A 12,369-nucleotide genomic window follows, 5' to 3' on the forward strand; every position below is an offset into this window, starting at 1 on the left:
CCTTGATTCTTCAACACCATGGACTATCTGAAGAGAAGAGTGGTGAAGCCTCCTTCAAATGCACTTGCTGCTGCAAAGACAACATACAAGAAAGGTGAGGTCAAAGCTAAAAGAATTATTATAGACTCCACTCAAAAGCATTTGGTTGCTTATATTTTTTATTTAGGAACATCTATGGAGATGTATCACAAGCTGGTTGGGATGTTCAAAGTGAACAATGCAAATCAAATCCTCTTTCTCAAGAACAAGTTTAAGGACATCGAGATGGATAAAGGGAAATCTATCCAATCCTATTTCATGAGGATTACAGAAATCAAGAATGACCTTCCATATACTAAAGAAATTGTTGCTAACATGGAGCACACTCTCATCACTCTCGGAGGTCTTATAAGAGCATGGGATGTGTTTAACACCACCATGCTCAACAATGAAAAGATTCCTAGTTTCGATGAATTATTGACTAGATGCACTCAAGAAGATATGAAGCCTCCTTCAAATGCACTTGTTGTTGCAAAGACAACATACAAGAAAGGTGAGGTCAAAGCTAAAAGAGTTATTATAGACTCCATTCAAAAGCATTTGGTTGCTTATATTTTTTATTTAGGAACATCTATGGAGATGTATCACAAGCTGGTTGGGATGTTCAAAGTGAACAATGCAAATCAAATCCTCTTTCTCAAGAACAAGTTTAAGGACATCGAGATGGATAAAGGGAAATCTATCCAATCCTATTTCATGAGGATTACAGAAATCAAGAATGACCTTCTATATACTAGAGAAATTGTTGCTAACAGGGAGCACACTCTCATCACTCTCGGAGGTCTTATAAGAGCATGGGATGTGTTTAACACCACCATGCTCAACAATGAAAAGATTCCTAGTTTCGATGAATTATTGACTAGATGCACTCAAGAAGATACGAGGATGATGGAGAGAGACAAGCCTCCGAATGGAAATGATCCCACTGCCTTCTTTGCTCATGCTAAGAGGAAGAATAATGTGGGTCCAAGAAAACAGGATCAAGGAGTCAAAGAAGGAAGAAAAGGAAGGTGCTACAATTGCAGCAAGCTTGGCCATTATGCTAGAGTGTCCTCACAAGAAGGATACTCCAAGGGATTATGACAACAACAACCACAACAACTAAAAAGGAAATGGCAATCAAAGGAACAACAAGTTCAACAATAAATGAAAAAGGAATGCTCCCACTGTTCGTGATAGAAATGATCGAACTCCCAAAAGGACAAGAAATTCCAAGTACGAGGAAAGTAATGTTGTAGGAAAACAAAAATAATTTTATCTTATTTCCGCTTTATCCGCTGCCTCTCCTCCGGATACTTTGGATCATTAGTTGATTGATAGTGGAGCCTCAAGGTACTTCACTGGGTACAAGGAAGCCCTCTAGTATTTGGTTGAAAAGAAAACTAACCTGGAAATCATACTTGTAGATAATGCCACCTATCCCATGAAAGGAATAGGTATTGTCACTCTTCACTTGAATCAAGGTCAAACCATTCATCCACAAGAAGTGTTGTATGTGCCCGATTTGAAGAAAAACATGGTGTCTATTTATGTGATGGAAGATAAGGGCTTCAAGGTAGCATTCATTGATGGAAATGTATGAATTTGGCAAAGAAACCTTAAATATGCTTTTACACTCGAATTTAAGGTTGAAGGTCTCTATCAAGTTTGAGGAAATCCTTTAGGAGCCTTGACTTGTGATACTTCTCTTCAATCTGAATTATTGCACCAAAGATCTGCTCACCTTCATTACAAAGCCTCACCTGGGGTAAGGAAAATGGTCACAGGGATCCCTGAGTTCAACATGAACCATGAAGGAGTTTTTCAAGGTTGTGCAATTGGGCAACTCACAAGGGAATCATTCCCTTCAAGTGAAAGTCAAACTACCAACATTCTTTAATTGGTCCATTCTGATCTATCTGGTATGTTGTTTGTAACATCATTGGGAGGATACTTATACTATGCAATTTTTGTGGATGACTTCTCTCGCAAAACATGGATATATTTCTTAAAAAAGAAAGAAGAAGTGTTCAAATGGTTTCGTTCTTTCAAAGCCTTGGTGGAAAATCAAACAGAGAAGAAGATCAAGATATTGAGGACCAACAATAGAACCAAATATGAATCAAATGAATTCAATGACTTTTGCAGAGAGGTTGGCATTAAGAGGGAGACAACCGTTCCATACACTTCTCAGCGAAATGGTGTTGTTGAAAAGAAGAATCGAACAATCATGGAAGCCACCCGTGCTATGCTCCATAACTAAAAGGCCTACCAAAGTTCTTATGGGGAGAAGTTGCCAACACTGTCGTATATGTTCAAAATAGGAGCCTGCATCAAGCACTAGATTTCAAGACACCCGAAGAAATTATTTCAAGACACCTGAAGAAGTTTTCACTGGTAAGAAACCTAATGTTTCTCATTTTAGAATATTTGGTTTGTCCCGTGTATTTTCATGTGCCTAAAGAGAAAAGAAACAGGTTGGAATCATCTAGGGAGAAAGGTATATTTGTGGGCTACAATGAAAATTCAAAGGCATATAGAATCTATGTGCATGGACAAAGAGATGTGGAAGCTAGCCATGATGTCATCTTTGATGAAGAGACTACCCTTGGGAAGGCCCAAGATCTCCCCATTCCAAGGAAGGATAATAATGATGATGTTGCAGAAAAACAAGATGAACCTCCTTCAGATGAACCTATCCCTGATGTTGAAGGCCTAATGGATCCCATTGATCCACCACCTAGTGATCCCTCTACCTCAAGGAAAATACCTTTGTGGCTCAAAGATCCTCTCGAAAATGCTAAGAGACATATTGCTCCAAGAGGGACATTTCGTGAAAGCGAGAAGTTGAACAAGTATCAACGATACTTAGTTGCTATGAGTACTATTGTTCAATCTTAGCCATGTACATTCAAAGAAGTCGTAAAACACCAACTCTGGAAGGATGCAATGGATGAGGAATATGAATCTATCATGAAAAATAATCTTTGGGATGTGGTGCCTAGACCAAAGGACAAGTCTGTGGTCACCTCAAAATGGCTATACAAAATTAGACATGAAGCTTATGGGAGTGCTGAAAAATACAAGGTCAGGTTCGTTGCTCGAGGCTTCTTTCAAAAATGAGTGGACTATGACGAGATATTTGCACTAGTTGCCCGATATACCACTATCCGATCTATTATTTCTCTCATTGCATCTCAAGGATGGAGCCTACACAAAATGGATGTTAAGATTGCTTTCCTACATGGCTCGCTTAAAGATGAAGTCTACGTAGAACAACCTAAGGGGTTCGAAGTACAAGATCGAAGGGCACACATGTGCAAGTTGAAGAAAGCTCTCTATGGGTTAAAGCAAGCCCCCAAGGCTTGGTATGAAATGATTGATAGTTACCTTATGAAGTTGGGATTTACAAGGAGCAAAGCGGATGCTAACCTATACTTCAAGGTTGAAAAGGACATGTCTCTCATTTTGGTTCTTTATATGGATGATCTCTTTCTGACAAGTGCAGACCCTCTCATTTATCAATGCAAGAGGGAGTTGGCTTCCAAGTTCGACATGAAGGACCTAGGTCTAATGCACTACTTCCTAGGCCTAGAGGTTTGGTAAAAGCCAGGTGAGATTTCCTTTTTCAAGGAAAATACATTGTCAAGTTGCTCGAGAGATGTGGGATGGTGGATTGCAAGTCTGTGTCTACTCCGATGGAACTCAACTTCAAGTTGTGTGGAAGTGTTCTTGGGCCCGAATTGGAAAACCCTTCCGAATATAGACAACTTGTGGGAGGCATGATGTTCTTGGTAAACTCTTGTCCTAACATATGCTTTGTTGTGAATAGGTAGAGTCAATTTATGTTCGAGCCTCATCACATACATTGGATTGTTGCTAAAGAATCGCTTGAGATATCTTCGTGGCACAATCAACTATCGACTAAGATACACTACCGAGAATTTGAGGCTACGTGGGTATACTGATGCTAATTGGGTTGGCAGTGTGGTGGATCATAAGAGCACGTCTGGATGTTGCTTCTCATTGGGGTCTGCTTCAATTTCTTGGATGAGCAGGAAGCAGAAATCGGTTGCTCTAAGCACCATTGAGGCTGAATACATTGCAGCTAGTATGGCCTGTTGTGAAGTTGTTTGGTTGAGGAAGCTTTTTAGTGAGCTATTTGAGCACGTGTTGGATACCACCGTAATATTCTGCGACAGCCAAAGTGGGATTCTCCTTTCAGAAAATCTCGTGTTCCACGACTACTCCAAGCACATTGATATCCGGAATATGGTACAATGGGGATCAATAAGGCTCCAACACAGCAGAACTGATGAGCAGGTCACAGACATCCTCACAAAGCCCTTAGGAAGGTCAAATTCTTAGCCTTCCGAGAGACTTGGAGTCATGGAAAGACCCTCCTATGGGGGTTCCTCTTGAGTTGGACACTGCGCTCTAAGAGCTCCTGGGGGCTTGGGGTACTTCTTGAAACTATGAGCGACCATAGGGTGAGTGGTTCACCTTCCCTTGTGATACTCCATGATGGTTGACTATGTGTAGGATGAGTGGTTCACCTTCCCCTACGATTGACATATGCATAGGATGAGTGGTTCACCTTCTCCTGCCGATGCCCCAACGTATATCCTACCCATGTAGTCTGGGACTCATGGGAAGTACCTCTCATCTGGCTAATGAGTTGGGAAACGTGGATAGCGACCATAGCACTATCGATGGATGCATCATGTACTGTCATGCTCCCTATGTCTAGGATGCCTAGTGTTCAACAACTTGATCCCAGATCAAGACTAACATTTGTCATTAGACAGTGGTAAAATCTTGTGACTCACTCTTAATTGATTCTTTTTCATTATTCATATCAGTGTTCAACAGAGCAGAGAGATGAGATGAAACACAAAGATGGTACATGACGGGATGGCATGATTATCGAAGATTAACAAGTGGAATTCTCCCTAGTTGAGAGGGAGTGTTAAAATTGGCAACTAAGGCCAAATTCCACCTTGGGACAACTCATTTGATGGAGATGATGATTGCATTAAATTCCTCTTTTCAAGAGGACCAAAATTGATATAAAAATCATCTCATTTGGACAAGCAAAAGTGTGACTTTGAATTTATGCCCACACATGTGCAAATTGTTCAGGGCGGCCACATCATCATGTAGGGTCATGAAGCCCAATGGACATGACTCTTCACTCTCAACGACTTGTATAAATACAAGTGACCTCTCACCTCATTTGGCATCATCATCACTCACACATTCTCTCTCTTTCTCTCATTGGTTCGTACAACATTGGGCATTCTCTCTCTCTCTCTCTCTCTCTCACGTGTGGCACAAGAAGGACAAATTTCTGGGCTAAGTTGCAGGGCCGAAAATTTCAAGACGCAGACCAAGTTTGACCAGAGTTGACCAAGTGTTCTTTGACCATCTGTGCCTGCGATTTTTGGAGGACCATTTCTGTATTTTTAAGCCGCATTTCTGGGGACAAGAATGGAGGAAATCTGGGCAATTTGACGAGTGTTGACTTCAAGGTTGACTGCAGAAAATTACATTAGTTTTTCTCTCTCCATTGACAAAGTTTCACTGGATTGTTTTGGACTGATTTTGACCAACAAGGAAGATCGAGTTTGATTGTGGGTGACCGAGCTCAAGGAGGCAAGTTTGACAACTACATTGACCATCTTTGACTTTCTGGTTAAGGTTGATTTGACTGCAGTTGATTGCAAATTTTGACAGAGTTGTTTTGACTTTGAATTTGTCAAGTCAAATTGACTTTTGTACTCTCTCTCTCTACTGAAAATTTTGATATAATGATAAGAAGAATCGATCAAAGGGTTTTCACCACATTGGGGTTTTTCCCTGGCATCCGTCAAATCTGGTGTCCTCTTGTCTTCTGCATTTTGTTTCATTTTCTGTCTACTTTTACTATCAATGTGATTAATGGTTAATGTGATTGCTATTGGAAATCTAAATTGGAAATTGTCATTGGACTGCTAAAGGAACATTGAAGTAATTGTGCTAAGCATAGAAAATACCATTGTTAACTAAAATTAACAGGGTTTTTTCAAGGCATGTAACTTGGAAGGGGAAAAAACTTAAGAGTATGAATCAAAGTATTATAAGCTTTACCATCAGCTAATATGTCAAAGGACTTCTCAACATTAATAAAGCATTTACCAAACATTCATGAATAGTAACACTAAATGGGGCAAGAATGGCTTCCAACACCAATTGCAACGTACTTCAATGGCAAGATTCGTGTATGCATTGAGTTGGGTTTTTGTCAAACCCAAAAGGGTGCTAGATCATGATTTTATAACCGTGGGATGGCATTTGAACATTATGAAAAGCTTTCCCAATAATATCATAAGAACCCAAAATCCAAGCTTCAAAGATGGTATTCATATTTTAATATTTAAAGTCTACTAAGATGCTTCAAATTAGCTTTCTCAACACAAACTCGATAAATAGCCATACTATGAACAACATTAATGATTCCCACCATATCCCTTGATCTAGGTGGATCCTCACGATAGATCAAATTTGGTGCTTTCAAATGCTAATGCAAAGGTCTCTATGGAAAAGAACTTGTTGAGAGTTTTCCAATGATGTTTGGATGAAATCAAATATATGTCATATGAGACAACTATGGCATTATAAAGTTTTTGAGAAAAAGGCAAAAAGTTTGCAAGGTGTGACACATGGTTGTACAAATAGTACGAACATTGACAAGGGGCAGAACAAGTGGTCCAATAAGCACATGACACATGGCATGTTGACCATATGGGTGATGATGATGTAGCAGTGACTATGCATGATATGCATGATATGTGCCAATCAAAGGCTACCATATGCACTAATCAGAAGCTACCACATGGTGGCCTCCGATTGGCCGAGAACGTTTGAGTAATGGGAAGCGGATTGAACCCCCAACCTTCTCAGCACAAATCCAACGATTTACCAATATGCCAACGAACGACTATTATTATGGATGTGATTGAACTTTGATTTCAATTTTATTAAAACAACCATTTATACAAATGGTTGTTAGCGAGGATCGACCCTGCAACCTCTGCCAACAGCCAAGCTATGTATGTCAATGTGCCAATGAAATTTTGATAGTCGTTGAAACCAACACCACTATATTTAAAATGTGAAAGTTATCCAATGTTGAATTTGGCAAGTCCACAGGGTTGAACCTCTGTGATTACAAACACCAATCTTAGCCATTACACCACATTGTAATCCTTGTAAACGTTGAATGTATTGTTAAAGTTTCAATATTTTTCTAGTTCAAAAATATCCCAACAGCCCATGGGCTCAACCCCGAGACCTCTAGCATATTAAAATAGTGCTTTCACCATTGCGCCATAGAGTGCAGATGTAAAAGGATTAACAAACCTTTGTACTTTTAAGTTGTATGTTAGCCTATGTAAATTGAAGAAATGGGATTTTAACCTTGTTTTGGGCAACTCGAGAGAAGATAATGCCTTTCTGAATACCACTAACTGTGTAGCGGATTTGGGGATAAGTGTTGTTCCAGGTTGGAGACTTGGAAAATGTAAACTTTACTTTTACATCACTTGATAAAGTGATCACTCATTGGAAGTTGGCCTACATATGTAGCCCACATTGGGTGAACTGCATGAACAACTCGAGTTCTTCTTGTCTCTCCCTTTTCTACTCTGTATTTCCTCGGTTCAGTGTTTTCATGCACTCATTAAGCTAATCATACTTATAATTGGAAATCAAACCATAGATTTTTTTATCAAATTTGGTATCAAAGTATGTGTGACAGGATTTGCAAGTGTAGATGCTTACCCAATTAAATCTTAAACAAGGAGAAGGATCAATGGAAGAATACAACCCTGAAATTGGTTCAAGGTGTACAACCCAAAGACAAGAAATGATATCGCCAAGAGGAGGGAACACTTTCGATTATGAAGAGGATTTCCATGAAGCATTCATGGCAATGAAAGCCATGGTGGATGAGTTGTATCATGAATGAAAAAATTCTAGTGACAGTGAACCATTGGTAAAAGTTGAAAGAGGAGTTGTTGATTCTCTTAATACTTCCCCATCTCCATAATCCTCTTCTTCCAAACTGCCTTTGTTAAAACTTGATGTTAAGTTTAATTTTCCCATGTATGATGGTGAACTTAAGCAGAGAAGTTGGATAATATGATGGGCTCTCCTTTGCCCATCCATATTTTTCTTAGCTTGTCCTTTAGAGAAAACTTGCTAACATAACTTGAACCATGATACAAATTTAAGATGGCTTTCCACATCTCATATGTTTTCTTCTTCCCATGGAGATGAGGGATAATATGGTCTTTGGGCCCGTTAAGAATGAGCATCCTTGCCTTGGTGTCATTCTTGTTATGCTAGATCAATTGTTGGGCATATTGAGGTGGAACTATTTGATTCACCACAAATTCTAGCACCCCATTATCTTCCAACACCACTGATATTTGCTCCATCCATGAGTAGAAGTTAGAGGCTCCCTCTAAACAGTGATATGCCCTCAGTCCTTGGAACAACATCCTGCTATCCAAAAATTGATCTTCAAAATTCTAGAGCAAGCCCCCTGCTTAAACTGCACTCTTCACTTACTAAATAATTTGGTGTGGGTCTTTACGCTAAATCTGCTCTGATACCATGCTAATTTTCCAAGATCTCTACAACTACTTAGATGAATTACTGGAAACAGGGAACTGAAAAATGAAACCAAATTTACTTTCACCAAGATACATAGTTTCTTAACAATTTATAAGCAATGGAAAATAATCGAGAGATAAAAACACAATCACACAAATTGACATGCTTGTTTACCCAGGAAACCCAAATGGGAAAACCCGTTTTCTTTGTTGTCGTATTTTATTGATAGTTCTTGAGCAATTGGATCTATTACAAAGCAATTTGTCTCTAAGGAAACATTATGATTCTCTTCATTCAGTTGATACAATTTCTCTTGGACTGCCTTGATTATTGCTTAATCTCAGCCCTCTAGCACACAATTGTTCCCCTATTTTATAGCCTTGACCTACTCTGCAAATCCTCGATCCGTGCTCATATTTCCTTGCACACTGGAGCCCCTATTTCCTTGTGCACTTCTCTTATTTCCTAGTGCACAAAAGAGATCCTATTTCCTAGCGCAAATCCCCTATTTCCTTGCACACTTGTGGCCTCCTATTTTCTAGCAGACAACCTCTTCAATTATGTGCACCATACAAAGAATGATCTCACAAGAATATGATAATCTTGTGCCTTCATCCCCCTCTTTATAGACCCAATTCGAGCATGCAAGAAGGCCCAATCCAATTTAGAAGTTCGAGTTCTGATTGCGAGTTAATTGAGTTCTACTTGTCCTCTCTCCAATCAACAATGGAGTCTTAACTCATTCTTTCTTCAATCAATGTTGTTGAAGACTAACTCGTTCTCACTGAACTTGTAACTACCACCTCATCCTATAGTCAAACCAAAGAAGATTCCATGTCACTGAAGCTCCCACTCTACACATGCAATCTAGATAATCATTCCAATAATCTGGAAATAAACTCGTCCTAACTGAAATCTAACTCATAAGCTCACACTCATGCTAGAGAAAGACAAATCGAGATCTTTACTAGCTAAGGCATAACCCAGAAGACTTTCACTCACTATATTTTCAACACCATCAAGCACCAAGAGGGATCACATTTCTAACAGTAAAAACTTTTTTAATGGCAAAAGCACATAAGAAAATGTTAACAATGGAGTCTTAACTCATTCTTTCTTCAATCAATGTTGTTGAAGACTAACTCGTTCTCACTGAACTTGTAACTACCACCTCATCCTATAGTCAAACCAAAGAAGATTCCATGTCACTGAAGCTCCCACTCTACACATGCAATCTAGATAATCATTCCAATAATCTGGAAATAAACTCGTCCTAACTGAAATCTAACTCATAAGCTCACACTCATGCTAGAGAAAGACAAATCGAGATCTTTACTAGCTAAGGCATAACCCAGAAGACTTTCACTCACTATATTTTCAACACCATCAAGCACCAAGAGGGATCACATTTCTAACAGTAAAAACTTTTTTAATGGCAAAAGCACATAAGAAAATGTTTGTTCTCCAGGGATTTGATTCCTCTTGGCACTTGATAGTGTTAGACACCTAATCCTTAGAAGTTGAGGTGAATTGTAAATATTTTGTAAATATTTAAAATAAGAGAAATCTGAAGAGTTAGAATAGGCAGAAACTTTAAACCCTAGAAGACAACCAAAGGTGACAAAATCTCGTATATATGAATGCTAGATTTACTGGAAAATTAATGAAATATGGAATTACTCCTCTTTCCAACAGCGGTATTAGAGCTGATCATAGCTTCAAGATTTGCTTCATTCTGTGCAGAGCTGTCCCCCTGTCCTATTCTCTGCAGTACTGTCTCTACAGGTCTGTCTCTTCGCCATATCCTCTGCAGGTCTGACCTCTGAGATTCGTCGTTAATTGATCCGTGTCTCCCTTTTTCTGCAGTTGTTTCTTAGTCTATACTTGAGAAACCCTGGCTACATCCACTCGCCCTCCAGTCTCGCTCTCTCTAGACGCAACTGTCTCAACGTTTCGGCATTCGATAATAGACCACAAACCAAATTGTTCTAAATCCCATACTGCCTGTGCCCATTCTCTCTGTGTATCCATTCTCTCCTTCGCGTCGCAGATTAAGAGTTCAAACCCCGCTTCCGACTACCATGATTTGGTGTCAGTAGCTACTATTTTGTGGATGATAGCATTAAGTGGGTGGACATCGAGATCCCCAGTGCTCGCTATTTGAAGCTTTGCAGATATTCATAAAGAAGAATGGGTTTCAAAGAAGCTGCAGGGTAGTGTTTAACATCAATTGTAGAAAGAGGACGTTGAAAAAAAAAACGCAGGCTTGTGAAACTCCCTCCACATCATCAGGAACCTTCTATCTTGTTTGGTTATAGGAAATCGTGTCTCTCTGTGTATGTTATCCTCTCTGCTTACCCATTCGCAAGGCCATGAAGGTTTTTGGCACCTTCACCTGCTTGATTTCTGTTCCCCACTACTCTCTCGAATGCCCTCTCTCTCAACATCAGCGGCCTCTCATGTGCCTGGGTGCTCTAGCGTAACCAACCGTCAGGATATTGTCGAATTACAGAGGGAAAAGATATCCAATAAACACATGGCTCGATTTCGATCTATCACATAAACTACTTCGGTTGTATGCAAGAGAAGATTGTCTTGGAGGAAGGGAGATGGAAAAATGTCTATTCAGTCTTCTCTAGCACGTGGTTGAAGTCTGGACAGCATATGATGGCAATTGCTCCCATGGCAATACATTAGCCGGACTCTCCCACCATTCACTGCCCGAGTCTTCTTAAGCTCGGTTGGAGATGCATTCTCTCATCGTTGGTTTGGTGTTGAATGGCATTAGAAAGATCAAAAACACATTGATCTTTAAAAATTTATGGGATGGCGTCGGTGAAGGAGAGATGGAAAAAGATCTTTAAAATTTATGGGATGGCATCAGTGAAGGAGGAATTGAAGAAGGGGTGCAACAGAAGCCTAGTGGACCTACCAAGGCTACGTCAGTTAAATAGCTTGCCAAGAAAGCATATTTCCTCATTTCTGCAATAGTAAGTGAAGAGGTGCAACAGAAGCCTAGTGCACCTAACAAGGCTACATCAGTTAAATAGCTTGCCAAGAAAGCATATTTCCTAATTTCTTCAATAGTAAGTAAAGAGATATCGCAAGTAAAGAGGTGAACCGTCATATAATTCATATTAATAATTTGTATGGAGCCTTAAAGAAGTTAAGGATTTGTATGACTCTCACTCATAACTAGAACTTAATTTGTATGGAGCCTTAAAAGAATTTAAAACCTTATATGACTCACTCGTAACTAGAACTTGTACAACTGTTATTGAAGCTCTTCAACCTAGAGTTGAAAGATGAAGAATGATGACCCATGATTTTAGAACTTGTACAACTGTTATTGAAGCTCTTCAACCTAGAGTTGAAAGATGAAGAATGATGATCCCATGATTTTAGCCTCTCAGATCAAAACCTGATGCATGACATAGTCTCACATAGATGCCACTGAGTAAAGACAGACATTCCTCTCACAAACTTTATCAAAGCCCTCTACCCTACCTACTCTCCCTCAATCCTACATACTATCACTTTCTTGAATTCTTGCCAAATGAAGTCCATCACGTTTGACTCATGAAGTCCATCGCATTTGACTCATGAAGTTGTGGAACATGAAAAAGCTTTGGGAAAAAAAGAACAGCCTAGCCATTAGAGAAACCGTGTGCCTTGATAAAAAAAAATGGAGGA

This window comes from Pinus tabuliformis, chromosome 1_2 (genome assembly GCF_031772625.1).
Source record: "Pinus tabuliformis cultivar Carrire ecotype Pingquan chromosome 1_2, CPIR1, whole genome shotgun sequence".
Lineage (NCBI taxonomy): Eukaryota > Viridiplantae > Streptophyta > Pinopsida > Pinales > Pinaceae > Pinus > Pinus tabuliformis.